This window comes from Rattus norvegicus, chromosome 15 (assembly GCF_036323735.1).
Source record: "Rattus norvegicus strain BN/NHsdMcwi chromosome 15, GRCr8, whole genome shotgun sequence".
Lineage (NCBI taxonomy): Eukaryota > Metazoa > Chordata > Mammalia > Rodentia > Muridae > Rattus > Rattus norvegicus.
In genome coordinates this window covers 77,853,766-77,867,632 of record NC_086033.1, presented here as the reverse complement: position 1 = coordinate 77,867,632, position 13,867 = coordinate 77,853,766, and the positions used below count along the sequence as shown (strand labels likewise).

General features: G+C 39.6%; 1 pseudogene; it reads right to left on the bottom strand.

The window, feature by feature from the left end:
- Positions 1–5,767: 5,767 nt before the first annotated feature.
- Ngrn-ps3 (neugrin, neurite outgrowth associated, pseudogene 3) lies at positions 5,768–9,176 on the bottom strand (annotated as a pseudogene).
- Positions 9,177–13,867: the final 4,691 nt, after the last annotated feature.

The window sequence follows — 13,867 nt, the reverse complement described above, 5'->3', positions numbered from 1 at the left end:
AGAAAAAATCCTGGATAGCGAAAACTATTCTCAACAATAAAAGAACTTCTGGAGGAAATCACCATCCCTGACCTCAAGCCATATTACAGAGCAATAGTGATAGGAACTGTATGATATTGGTACAGAGACAGGCAGGTAGATCAGTGGACAAGAATTGAAGACCCAGAAATGAAATCACACACTTATGGTCACTTGATCTTTGACAAAGGAATTAAAACAATTCAGTGGAAAAAAGATAGCATTTTTAACAAATGGTGCTGGTTCATCTGAAAGTCAGCAAGTAGAAGAATGAAAATCAACCCATTTTTATCGCCATATATAAAACTTAAGACCAAGTGGATCAAAGACCTCCACAAAAACCAGATACACTCAAACTAAAAGAAGAAAAATTGGGGAACAGCCTCAAACACATGGGCATTGGCTTATTGATCTTAGAGCTAAGATCAAGAATTGACAAATGGGACCTCATAAAACTGCAAAGCTTATGTAAGGCAGAGGATACTGTAATTAGGACAAAATGGCAACGAACAGATTGGGAAAAGATCTTTACCAATCCTATATCTGATAGAGGGCTAATATCCAATAAAGAACGCAAGAAGGTAGCCTCCAGAGAGCCAAATCACCCTATTAAAAATGAAATACAGAACTAAACAAAGAATTCTCAGCTGAAGAAAAATCTAATGGCTGAGAAGTACCTAAATAAATGCTCACATCCTTAGACATTAGGGAAATGCAAATCAAAACAACCCTGAGATTCCAATTCATACCAGTCAAAATGTCTAAGAGCAAAAACTAATGTGAGGACAGATGTTGATGAGGATATGAAGGAAGAGGAACACTCCTCCATTGTTGGTGGGATTGCTAGTTAGGAAAGCCACTCTGGAAATCATTCTGGAGATTCCTCAGAAAATTCAACATTGCACTATCTGAGGATGCAGCTATACCACTCCTGGGCATATACCCAAAAGATGCCCCCAACGTATAGCAAAGATACATGCTTCACTATGTTCACAGCAGCCTTATTTATAATAGTCAAAAGCTGGAAAGAACCCACATGCCCTTCAACAGAGGAAAAGATACAGGAAATGTGGTACATTTACATAATGGAGTGCTATTCAGCTATCAAAAACAATGACTTCATGAAATACATAGGCAAATGGATTGAACTAGAAAATATCATACTGAGTGAGGTAACAATCACAAGAAAATACCCACATGATATATTCACTGATGTGTGGATATTCAAGTCCAAACACTTGAATTACCCAAGATACAATCCACAGACCACATGAAGGTGAAGAAAAAGGACTACCAAATATATATATATATATATATATATATATATATATATATATACATACACATTTACCAAAATTAGACAATATTGATGAAGCCAAGAAGTGCATGCTGACAGGAGCCTGATTTAGGTGTCTTCTGAGAGGTTCATCCAGAGCATGTCAAACACAGAGGCTAATACTGACAGCATGCTACTGAACTAAGAACAGGGTCCCTGTTGGAGGAATTAAGAGAGAGGATTGAAAGAGCTGAAGGGGCTTGCAACCCCATAAGAACAGCAATACCAACCAACCAGAGCTCTTAGGGCCTAAACCACTACCCAAAGTCTACACATGGGCAGACCCATGGTTCCAGATGCGTATGTAGCAGAGTTTGGGCACCAAGGCTAGGAGAAGCCCTTGGTCCTGCCAAGGCTGAACCCACCCAGTGCATTGGGATGTCAGAATGGGAAGGAGGGAAGAAGGGGTGGTTTGGGAGGGGGAACACCCCTATAGAAGAAGGGGAGGAAGATGGGTTAGGGGGCTTATGGATGGGAAACAAGGAAAGGGAATAACATTTCAAATGTAAAAAACAAATATCCAATTAAAAAAACAAAACTGGGATACAGCTAAACAGAGTATTCTCAACAGAGGACTATCCAAGTCTAAACTTACTTAAACATATGTTCATTGTTCTTAGTCATCATGGAAATGCAAATCAGAACGATGTCTTACACCCTTCAGAATGGCTAAGGTCATGCTGGGGAGGAAGTGGAACAAGAAGAAAACGTCTCCATTGCTGGTCGAGTGCAAACTTATACAACAACTTTGGAAATCAGTTTGGCGGTTTCTGAGAAAACAAAATAGTTCTTCCTGAAGACCCAGCTATCCCCCTGCAGGACATACATCTAAAAGATGCTCCACTATATCACATACTTATTTTTAAATATTTGTATCTTAATTTTATAAAACTTTAGAGTTATATTTTAATAAGGAAAGTAATTTCTATAATCAAGTAAAATATATTTCTTTTATTCTACAGTATGACTAAGAAAAATTCTAGGTTATGTTGGTCTTCATTCTTACATAAATTTATAAATGTCATATCAAATTCCTTGTAAAATCATATATGTAACATCTACCCATTCACTCATAAATGAATCGGTTTTTCACTGAGCCCTGTAGTTTTTCTATCAGTTATCTTGTCAAGTATAAGGCCGAGATACAATGGATTTATTCCTAATTTTTGACAGTGAGCATAAACTGAAGCTTTCAATTTTTATAATTACTATCCAAGCATACTTTCTGAAAGGCATGGTTCCATTAAAATTTTCATTACATAAAAACAAGTTTACAGGTCATCTTTTTATATATTGCTTGATTTATACCACTATTTTCTTCAATTTTATTTTTCCTGAAAGCATCTTATTATAGTGACATTGATATTAATTAAGAGCTGGACTAAGAAGCAGCATCTGTAGCTGAGGCAAGCCTTAAATTTAATGTCCTACTTCTTCAGGCTTCTGAGTGCCTGGAATTGCAAGTCTATATCCCCAAGCCCAATTTAAGATCAAATTTGTTAGATTTCTATGCAACAATGATTTTATTCAAATTTTACTTGTTAGTCAAACATTATTACACATATGTTGTTTATATGTTCATATACATGTTTATACAAATAATATATGTCCATTCTATTGAAAAGTAGTTTCTTACGTCTGCAGTGGTGCACACACCATTAAATCTAGGACTTGGTAGGCAGAGGCAGGGGCATCTCTCAGTGAAAGGCCAGCCTGGTCTACAGAGCAAGTTTCAGGACATCCAAGACTATGCAAAGAAAGAAAGTCTTAAAAAACACTTCACACACACACACACACACACACACACACACACACACACACACACACACACACATGTGCATGTTTTATTGTATATATTCTTTTCTTTTATCAGATTGTATACCCTGATTAGAGTTTTGCCTCCCTCTACTCCTCCTAATTCCTCCCAGTTCCTTTCCCATTACAGTCCACTCTCTTTCACTGTCTTATTGAAAACAATAGGTATTGGGGAGATAGATAACAAGCAAACATGACAAAATAAAATATAATAAGATAAAATAAAATCTGTCACATCAAATTTGGACCAGCCAAACCAGCAAAAGAAAAAGTGCCCAAGGGAAGGAACTGAATCGAGAAACGCACTGTTTACATACTCCAGAGTCAAAACAAAACAAAACAAATCACTAAACTGATACCCATAATATAGAAGCAGAGAATCTGGTTCCATCCTGTGTAGGCCCTGTGATTCCTGCTTCAGTCTCTGTGAGTCCATATGAACGTTGCTCAGTTGGCTAAAGGACTATATTCTCCTGCTGTCCTCCATCCACCTCTGGTTCTTATACTCCCTGCCTCCTCTTCTGTGAGGTTCTTAAGTTCTACATGGGGAGGAGGAGAATTTAACGAAGATGACATCCTTGTTAGTGCTGAGTATTTCCTCTCTTCTCTCTCTCTCTCTCTCTCTCTCTCTCTCTCTCTCTCTCTCTCAAAATCTGTGTGTAGGTGTGTGTGTGTGTGTGTGCATTTCATGTCTGCCTGTGAGTCTCTGTATCTGATGACGACTGAATAAGGCACCGTTCTATTAGTTTAACAGAATCTCATTAAGATTCTTTTTTTTTTTATTTTTTGAAAACCAGCAGTATGTGGGTATTCCCTAAGTATTTGAGCTAACTAGTCTCTAGTTCTTGGTCATCAGAGCAGTGTCACATGTGGGTTCCAACTAGTGAGTGGGCCTTAAGTCACATCAGATATTAATTGGTTACTATCATTAGCTTTGCCCCATCCTTCTCCTAGCATATTTTGTATTCAGGACATGATTATAGATGGATGATTTTGTGTGTAGGTTAGTGTATATGTTTTTCCTTTGATAGTCTGCAGAAAAAATTCCATATCAAGACAATAGAACTTACTGATGAAGTTTCTATGTAGGCACCAGGTTGGCCACTCCCTCTTCAATGCTGTGGGTTACTTTCAGCAATGGAATCTTCTCTCTGTTATCAGAGAGGAACTTGCTATCTTGGAAATAGGTTGGGTTGTTTGGAGATTTCTATGGCACTCATTAGGCTAACAGCTCAACTGAATATAACCTGTTCCCAGTACTAGAAGCTATGTTTTGAGATAAGAAAGAGTCAGTTGTGTTTCACTCATGATTTCAGAATTAAGTGTGCCTTTATGTATTTGAAATTTTTTCCACTACACTAGTTTTCCATAAAGCCCTTAAATGGCAGGAAATTCTAGCTGCATCTTCCTGCATTGTGTGCCCCCTCACCTGCTCCTTTAGTTCCTGTTCCACACCATGCCCCATTTCCTTACTAAAATATGCTCTAATACCCCTGTCACAATGATATCCATTTGTGTTCCCCCCAAGTCCTTTCCTGCATATGTAACTACTCTGGGTCTGGAGTTTAAATAGAGTAATTATCATTTACTTAATCATGCCAGCATTCAAGAAAATGCATACCATTCTTATCTTTCTAGGTTTGGGATACCTCACTCAGGATGATTTTTTTCCTACTTCATACATTTGCCTGCAAATTTTACATTGTTGTTTTTGAAATCCCTGAGTAATACACAATTATGTAAATTATCATGTTTCCTTTTATCATTCTTTGGTTGAGGTACATCTAGTTTGTTTCCAATTTTTGACAACTTTGAATAGACAGCAATGAATATAGTTGAGCAAATGTCCTTGTGGTTCAATAAAGCTTTCTTTGGTACATGCACAGCAGTTGTATAGCTGGATCTCCGGATAGATCATTTCCCTTCTCTGATGCTTCCCTTCAAATACCATGCTGATTTCCATAGTGAGCATAAAAATTCTTATTCCCATGAGCCATGGATGGCTGCTCCCCTTACCCTACATCCTTACCAGCAGAAGCTGTCCTTGTTTTATTGATATTAGTCATTCTGACAGGAGTAAAATAAAATCTCAAAGAAATTTTGCATCTCCATGATGGCTAAGGATGTGTGTTTCAGTTATTTGAGATATCTCTATTTTAATTCTTGGTTTATCTCTATACCCATTTTAAATTGGATATCTAGCTTTGATATGCTGTTTTTCCCCTCCCCCCTTCATTTTACATTATTTTACAAATAAGGAAACCAACTGATTAGTCAGATCAAGAATGGTGTTCAGTGATTAGAAAGGAAAAGAGGTCAAGAGGCAAGCTTTCAATTTCCTCCCAACACAGTATCACAAAAATCCATGACAGGATACCTAGAATTCTTGTTCTCAACAGAGAGACCACCAAGAAACAAAGATGAATGAATCCACAGGGGATCCATGGGGCTTGCTCCAGGTAAGTCTGACCCTACCTACATAGCTCATTCACCCTCATGCTGGCCTCATCGACTCTTACTCCAAAGTGGCCAATGGATGCCAAATGCTGGGCAGCTTCAAATGTGCTTGTCCAGCATCTCCAAAAGTCAGGGCCAGGCTCAAATTCTGCAGAGGAAGTTTCCATTACTTTCAAAGAACTCACGCCCCTTCTGTTCTACTTCACTGCTGAAGTTCTGGTCACCTTGCTCCCCTGCCTTCAACTCTTCCAGCTTCTCAACACTTGGTAATACATCACTGTCAGCTCTCCTGGCAGCCTCAGTCAGAAACATGGATGGTGTTTTTCTGACGCGCTCTCTCTCTCTCTCTCTCTCTCTCTCTCTCTCTCTCTCTCTCTCTCTCTCTTCCTCTCTCTCATGACCCAAGGCTGTGGTGGTAGGCAGCAAGCTTTCTTCCAAGACTTGGATTCTTTTATTCCTTTCTGCCATTTACTTCTGTGCATCTGCGCTGGGAGTGTTTGACTTCAAAGCTCTGCTGTGAGTCTGACTTTTAGAGGAGACTCCATCCCCTGGCATCAGCAGAGAGCCAGACACAGAATGGCCTGCACTGAGAGTCTTCAAGTTATCTTCAGAAACTGGGAGCAGACAAACCACTCAGGTAATCCCAGCTTTTTTCAAGACCTTTTGGTCCTGTTTCAGTGTCTGCTCTGAAGTGGGTACAAACTTATCTTTTAGAATCCTTCAGATAACATCGAAGCCTTCTGCCAACTTGGGAACTGACCAGGACTTTCCAAATTCCTTATGTAAATACCGGATCTGCTTCATGGCTTCCCAAGTAAGCAGTCTAGATGGGGCACCTGGAGCCTCCATTTGCCTTCGAATTTTCTGGAATTGCATTGCTTTATTCTGTATTTTCAAAGCGCCAGGAGAAAGAGCGAATGGCAAAAGCCATGTGTGGAAGCAATATGGGTGTTTTGAAAGTGTCTTGGAAAAGATCTTTACCAGTCCGACAACAGATAGAGGCCTTATATCCAAAATATACAAAGAACTCAAGAAGTTAGACCGCAGGGAGACAAATAACCCTATTAAAAAATGGGGTTCAGAGCTAAACAAAGAATTCACAGCTGAGGAATGCCGAATGGCTGAGAAACACCTAAAGAAATGTTCAACATCTTTAGTCATAAGGGAAATGCAAATCAAAACAACCCTGAGATTTCACCTCACACCAGTGAGAATGGCTAAGATCAAAAACTCAGGTGACAGCAGATGCTGGCAAGAATTCGGAGAAAGAGGAACACTCCTCCATTGTTGGTGGGATTGCAGACTGGTACAACCATTCTGGAAATCAGTCTGGAGGATCCTCAGAAAACTGGACATTGAACTGCCTGAGGATCCAGCTATACCTCTCTTGGGCATATACCCAAAAGATGCCCCAAAATATTTAAAAGACACGTGCTCCACTATGTTCATTGCAGCCTTATTTATAATAGCCAGAAGCTGGAAAGAACCCAGATGCCCTTCAACAGAGGAATGGATACAAAAATGTGGTACATCTACACAATGGAATATTACTCAGCTATCAAAAACAATGACTTTATGAAATTCGTAGGCAAATAGTTGGAACTGGAAAATATCATCCTGAGTGAGCTAACCCAATCACAGAAAAACACACATGGTATGCACTCATTGATAAGTGGCTATTAGCCCAAATGCTTGAATTACCCTAGATGCCTAGAACAAATGAAACTCAAGACGGATGATCAAAATGTGAATGCTTCACTCCTTCTTTAAAAGGGGAACAAGAATACCCTTGGCAGGGAATAGAGAGGCAAAGATTAAAACAGAGACTGAAGGAACACCCATTCAGAGCCTGCCCCACATGTGGCCCATACATATACAGCCACCCAATTAGACAAGATGGATGAAGCAAAGAAGTGCAGACTGACAGGAGCCGGATGTAGATCGCTCCTGAGAGACACAGCCAAAATACAGCAAACACAGAGGCGAATGCCAGCAGCAAACCACTGAATTGAGAATAGGTCCCCCGTTGAAGGAATCAGAGAAAGAACTGGAAGAGCTTGAAGGGGCTCGAGACCCCATATGTACAACAATGCGAAGCAACCAGAGCTTCCAGGGACTAAGCCACTACCTAAAGACTATACATGGACTGACCCTGGACTCTGACCTCATAGGTAGCAATGAATATCCTAGTAAGAGCACAAGTGGAAGGGGAAGCCCTGGGTCCTGCTAAGACTGAACCCCCAGTGAACTAGAATGTTGGGGGGAGGGCGGCAATGGGGGGAGGATGGGGAGAGGAACACGGATAAGAAAGGGGAGGGGGGAGGGGATGTTTGCCGGGCAACCGGGAAAGGGAATAACACTCGAAATGTATATAAGAAATACTCAAGTTAATAATAATAAAAAAAGAAAGAAAGAAAGTGTCTTGGACTAAATCTTGGAGAGTCCAGCTCATGTTTGACCTACCTCAGGAGTGCTACCCACAGAATACAAATTGACAAAGTGACCACTGCAATAGCAAGAAGGTATCAGGTTTTTAATCCACCTACTTGGGGTTGCTCATCCACACAGGGAGAGACAAACGCTGAACTCAAAAAAGCACACAACTTTTATTCCTTATAGAGGACAGACTTCAGCAAGAGGGTTAACTGCCCTATTCTCATTGGTGATACGCAGGACAAAGGATCTTGTCAGGTATTGGCTGGCCTGCTCAAGTTCTTGGCTTAGTCAATCACTTTCCTCATCTAGCCCCTGCACCTGGCCTTTGAACTGGGTGGTCTGGCAGGGTCAAGATGACATCTTGAGGTTGTTCTCAGAACTTACCACAGGGAGGGGTAGGGAGAACAATTGTTATTGTTTTGTCTTAATTTGCTTAGTCAAAATTGCCTCAATATCTTGATCACCAAAACTTTATCATATCACTGGGCATCCTGACGTCAGATGTATCTCTCAGAAAGCTCACAAGTTTGTCATAGGCCTCTTGACCACCAGATGTATTTCTCAAAACCTTGTTTTTACATCTATGAAATTATTTCTTCAACTTCAGTTTTGTTCACTTGAGAAGTAGGGATCTAGATTGACCTTACATGGAGATATCCAGTTTTCCATCCATGCGTAGGTTTATGACTGATTCTTCAACATGATTCCATTGATCGAAGTGTCCATTTTTTTTCCAATTTAATTTTTTTCCTTTTTCATTGGATATTTTTTCATTTTCATTTCAACTGTTATATCCTTTCCCAGTTTTCAATCCATAAACACCCTATCCCATCACCCCTCCCTCTTCTTCTATGAGGGTTTTCCCCCACCCACCCAGCCAACCCTTTCTGCTTTACCATCTTGACATTCCCCTACAGTGGGGCATCAGGCCTTGGCAGGACCAAGGGCTTCTCCTCAAATTGATGCCCACAAGGCCATCCTCTGCTACATATGGAGCTGGAGCCATGGTTCTATCCATATGTACTCTTTGGATGGTGGTTTAGTCCCTGGGAGCTCTGGTTGGTGGGTATTGTTGTTCTTATGGGGTTGCAAACCTCTTCAGCTCCTTCAATCCTTTCTCTAACTCGTCCATTGGGGACCCTGTTGTCAGTCCAATAGTTAGCTGTGAGCATCTGCCTCTGTATTTGTCATGCTCTGGCAGAGCCTCTCAGGAGACAGCTGTATCAGGCTCCTGTCAGCATTACCTTCTTGGCATCTGCAATATTGTCTGGTTTTGGTGGCTGTATGTATATGGGCTGGATCCCTTGGTGGGGCAGGCTCTGAATGGCCTTTCCTTCAGTCTCTGCCCTAAACTTTGTTTCCATATTTCCTCCTATGGATATTTTTGTTCTTCCTTCTAAGCAGGACTGAAGTAACCCATTCCTGACCTCAACATGTCCATTGTTGAGGTTATTACCATGCTGTTCTTTTACTACACTTTTTAAACACTACAAAGTTGATTAAAGCTCTTGAAAAAATTTATCTCTCTCTCTTTCTCTCTCTCTCTCTCTCTCTCTCTCTTTGTGTGTGTGTGTCTGTGTGTTTGTGTGTGTTTGTGTTTGTGTGCACATCTGTTTGTCTCAGACACACAGTGATGTATGCTTATACATTTATTAAAAGTGAAAGGACAGAAGATGGACCACTTGACTAGTATGTGTAAAGTCCTATTATCTATCTCCCATCCTTGGTTAAAAGATGTTCTATATCTCACATTATATCCCTTTGAAGGTGGTGGAAATATATTTGTCTTTTTGTGTGCTATTATTTAGAAAACATGACATGCATATATACAGGTTTGGGAGTTATTGTTTGTTCTAATATATGTTGATGTTTCATAAATGACGTATTTTGCTAGGAACATGGTCTAAAAAAAAAACTACTTTCATTTTCCATAGCTATTATCACTGACATGCAGCCATACAATAGGTGCCATTTTCCTGATTTTGGGGTGCTCTCTATAAAGCAATATGACGGAGAACCTTGTTCATTCTCATTCCTTCTTCTGTTGCACCTTAGAAAATGTTTGCTATTATAGGTCACATCGGTGTATGAGTAGGATCCAAAATTCAGGTGGGCAAGGAATGAAGATATTCAGTCTAAGGATGGACAGTAAATTCTATAAATGAAGGAAGGTAGGTAGGTAGGTAGGAATGAAGGAAGAAAGAAACAAAAGAATAAACAGAGGGACTAAATTGATGTTGTTATCCCCCTTTTCAGGAATGTAATCAAAACATCATAATTATTGACTCTTTGTGGAGTAGACTCAGCCTCTTGTCTAAATTGTGTTATCTTGTATGGGCCACATATTTTCAGATAACTGCATTAGTAAGAAAGGGGTTTCCATCTTAAGCTGCTATAAGTGTTTGCCTTTGTGTCACCCCCAAACATGACATTTATTATCATCATCTCTAAAAATTCTATAGACCTCTCCTCTCACCCAGTGGATTCATTGAAGTAATATTTTAAAATATACTAGTACCAATAAAATATCACTATTAAAATATTCTAATTCTAAAATGAAATCGAACAGTTGACAATAGCTAACATATGCAAAGAGAAAAGTGTTATAATAGTATTTGTTAAAATTCAAATGTGTAATCCCAAACAAGCAGTTTGCAAAATCTGTTAAAAATGGAATATTTAACACAGGCATGATGACACATGGCTCTAATCCTACCATTTGAGGAGTGGAGACAAGAGGATTACTGTGAGTTTGAGGTCAGCCAGGGATGGATAATGAATCCCATAGGCAGAGCAACGTAGAGAACAGATCTAAAGAAGCTCACACAGAACAAAAGAAAGCACTGAGTTCCAGGCTGCCTTGCTTAAAGTTCTGACTCAATCTGTTATTACAATTTATATTTTAGAACCTTAGTAAAATTCTTAGACCTCATTTTCCTCTTTTTAAAGAAAAATAATAATAATGCATATGTCTCAAAATAATATGGGGAGTACTGAAAAAAATGCATGTCAAACTTTCACAAGCATTTTTAATATTGACCAGAGACACTCTCTAAGAATTAATACAGGGACTTCCCAGCCGACTACATGCAGCTTAGTAAATATGCTCGGTTTTCTATGTAATTCTGCATTCAATAACTTGCCCTTTCTCCTGACTGTCTACTTTTTCAGCTTGATTTACCTAACATTCTGTGTTTTCCCATCATTTTTATCTTACTTTCTTTTTCCTCTTAAGCTCCCGTTCTTTGCCAGATGCCTGCTTATCCACCATGTGCCTGATCACCATGCCAGATCAAATCCTTTGGAGTTTTTCTTCTTTCCTCCATTCTCATCCTGTGAGCAACTTGTTACCTTTAATAAAATTGTCCACAAACTTTAAAAATATAGCATAATCAGTTCTAAGTTCATGCATGTTGTTTTTGAGATAGCCTTGTCTTCTCCCATAGTGCAAACCTCATGTCTTTGTCTATGTGGATAATGTTCGACAGAGTACATTTGCCTATTTGGATTTGGTAGTCAACTGATCTGCCCTCATTTCTGACCAAGTGAATATTGTTAGTATCGAGGTCCCTTTATTGAAAAACAACTTAATCTACATGATTCGGTATGATTTGAACTACACAAAGGTGACTCACAGTACCAAGCCTGAAAATGGAAAACTTCTCATTAATAGGAAGGTTAATTACATTGCTGATGAACTATGTTCTACCAACTTCAAAGTTACTAATGCTGTGAATATGAGTTAAGGAGTCTAAAATGTCTTTGTTACTGTTGAACAGGTCAAGTTCAATGAGAACTTAGTGACCAGAGAGGTCACATAAATGATCTCTGTCTCTTTCTCTGGTACATCTTTGTTTGTGATAAACATAAACCACACAATATAATTCCTTAAAATTGCTCACCAAAGCCTTCTGTGTCAAAATCTTAACATCATAGCCAAGTTCTTCAGAAACTTAAGAACTATCAAGGGACTCATGACCATAGCCCAAGTCATTATATCCTCATCTATGAAATCTCTGGGAAACTCTTCAATTATTGTAATGGGGGGCAAAAAAATTAATAAAAGCAGCATCAACTTGTGCTTCTAAGGCTGTGAGAAATGTTGTTAAAGAACTGAAGAAGATCATTGGCATGGCTTTCTGCCTCCTCTCAATATTGCTATGCCATGATACAGATCTGTTGCTTGGAGAATGCTGTCAAGTGTGATAACATCAAACATATGATGAAACAGATATCAGAATGTTCTCTAATGGCCTTCTGAGTTACACTGAGAACCAGGTTCTCTCTCATGGCTTTAACAGCCACACAGACTTTTCTACGTTTGATTATGGATCTCACATTGCCCCGGTGATCACATGGGGCAAGCTCACATCCTGATTTAATAACCAGTTTGGCTACAGCCATAGATGACAGACTTCATGGTTTTTAGAAGAACTTCTAATTATAATAAGCCCTGAATTGCATACTTCAGCAAATACACTAGAGGAGGAGAGAGGCCCTTTTTGTTAAAGAGATTTTAGTCTCAGTCTGTGCCCTGAGCTGACCCTGTGCCAAGCTCTCTGTACACAGATCCCACCAGGAGAGAGTTGGTCTCCTGCTGCTGAGAGCACAGATGAGGACACCACTTGTGCTCAGAGGAACCTGCCTGGAGCCCTCAGGATACAGGAACTGAGGAGTAGTCTGGGACAGGATCCTTCCACTCTGTCAGCACTGGGAGCTGACCCTGTGCTACAGCTCTCTGTACACGAATCCCATTAGGAGAGAGCTGAACTCCCAGGAGTGCTGACACACCTGAGAGTAGAGGAGTGTCAAGCCACTGTCGGAGACAGCAAGACCAGCTAACATCAGAGATGACCAGAGAGTGAGAGGCAAGTGCAAGAACCTAAGCAACAGAAACCAAGGCCACTTGGATACATCAGAACCCAGTTCTCCCACAAGAGCAAGTCCTGGATACCCCCAGCAAACCAGAAAAGCAACATTCTGACTTAAAATCACATCTCATGATGATGTTAGAGGATGTTAAGAAGGGCATAAATAACTCCCTTAAAGAAATACAGGACAATACAGGAAAACAGGTAGAAGCCCTTAAAGAGGAAACACAAAAATCCCTTAAAGAATTACAGGAAAACACAACCAAACAGGTGAAGAAATTGAACAACACCATCCAGGATCTAAAAATGGAAATGGAAACAATAAAGAAATCACAAAGGGAGATAACCCTGGAGATAGGAACCAGCAGGGGGAATGGAGTGGGGGTCTGGGAGAGGAGGGAAATGGGATAACATGTGAAATGTAAATACATAAAGTACCCAAGAAAAATAAAATTAAAAAAGAAAACCTAGGAAAGAGATCAGCAGTCATAATCACAAGCTTCACCAACAGAATTCATGAGATAGAAGAGAGAATCTCAGTAGCAGAGGATACCATAGACAACACAACAGTCAAAGAAAATGCAAAACACAAAAGGCTCCTAACCCCAAACATCCAGAAAATTAAGGACACAATGAGAAGATCAAACCTAAGGATAATAGATATAGAAGAGAGCAAATATTCCCAACTACAAGGGCCAGTAAATATCTTCAACAAAATTAGAGAAGAAAACTTCACTAACCTAAAGAAAGAGATACCCATGAACGTACAAGAAGCCTACAGAACTCCAAATAAATTGGACAAGAAAAGAAAGTCCTCCTGACACATAGTATTCAAAACACCAAATGCACAAAACAAAAAAAGACTATTAAAGGCAGTAAGAGAAGTAAGTCAAGTAACATATAAAGGTAGACCTATTAGAATTACACCAGACTT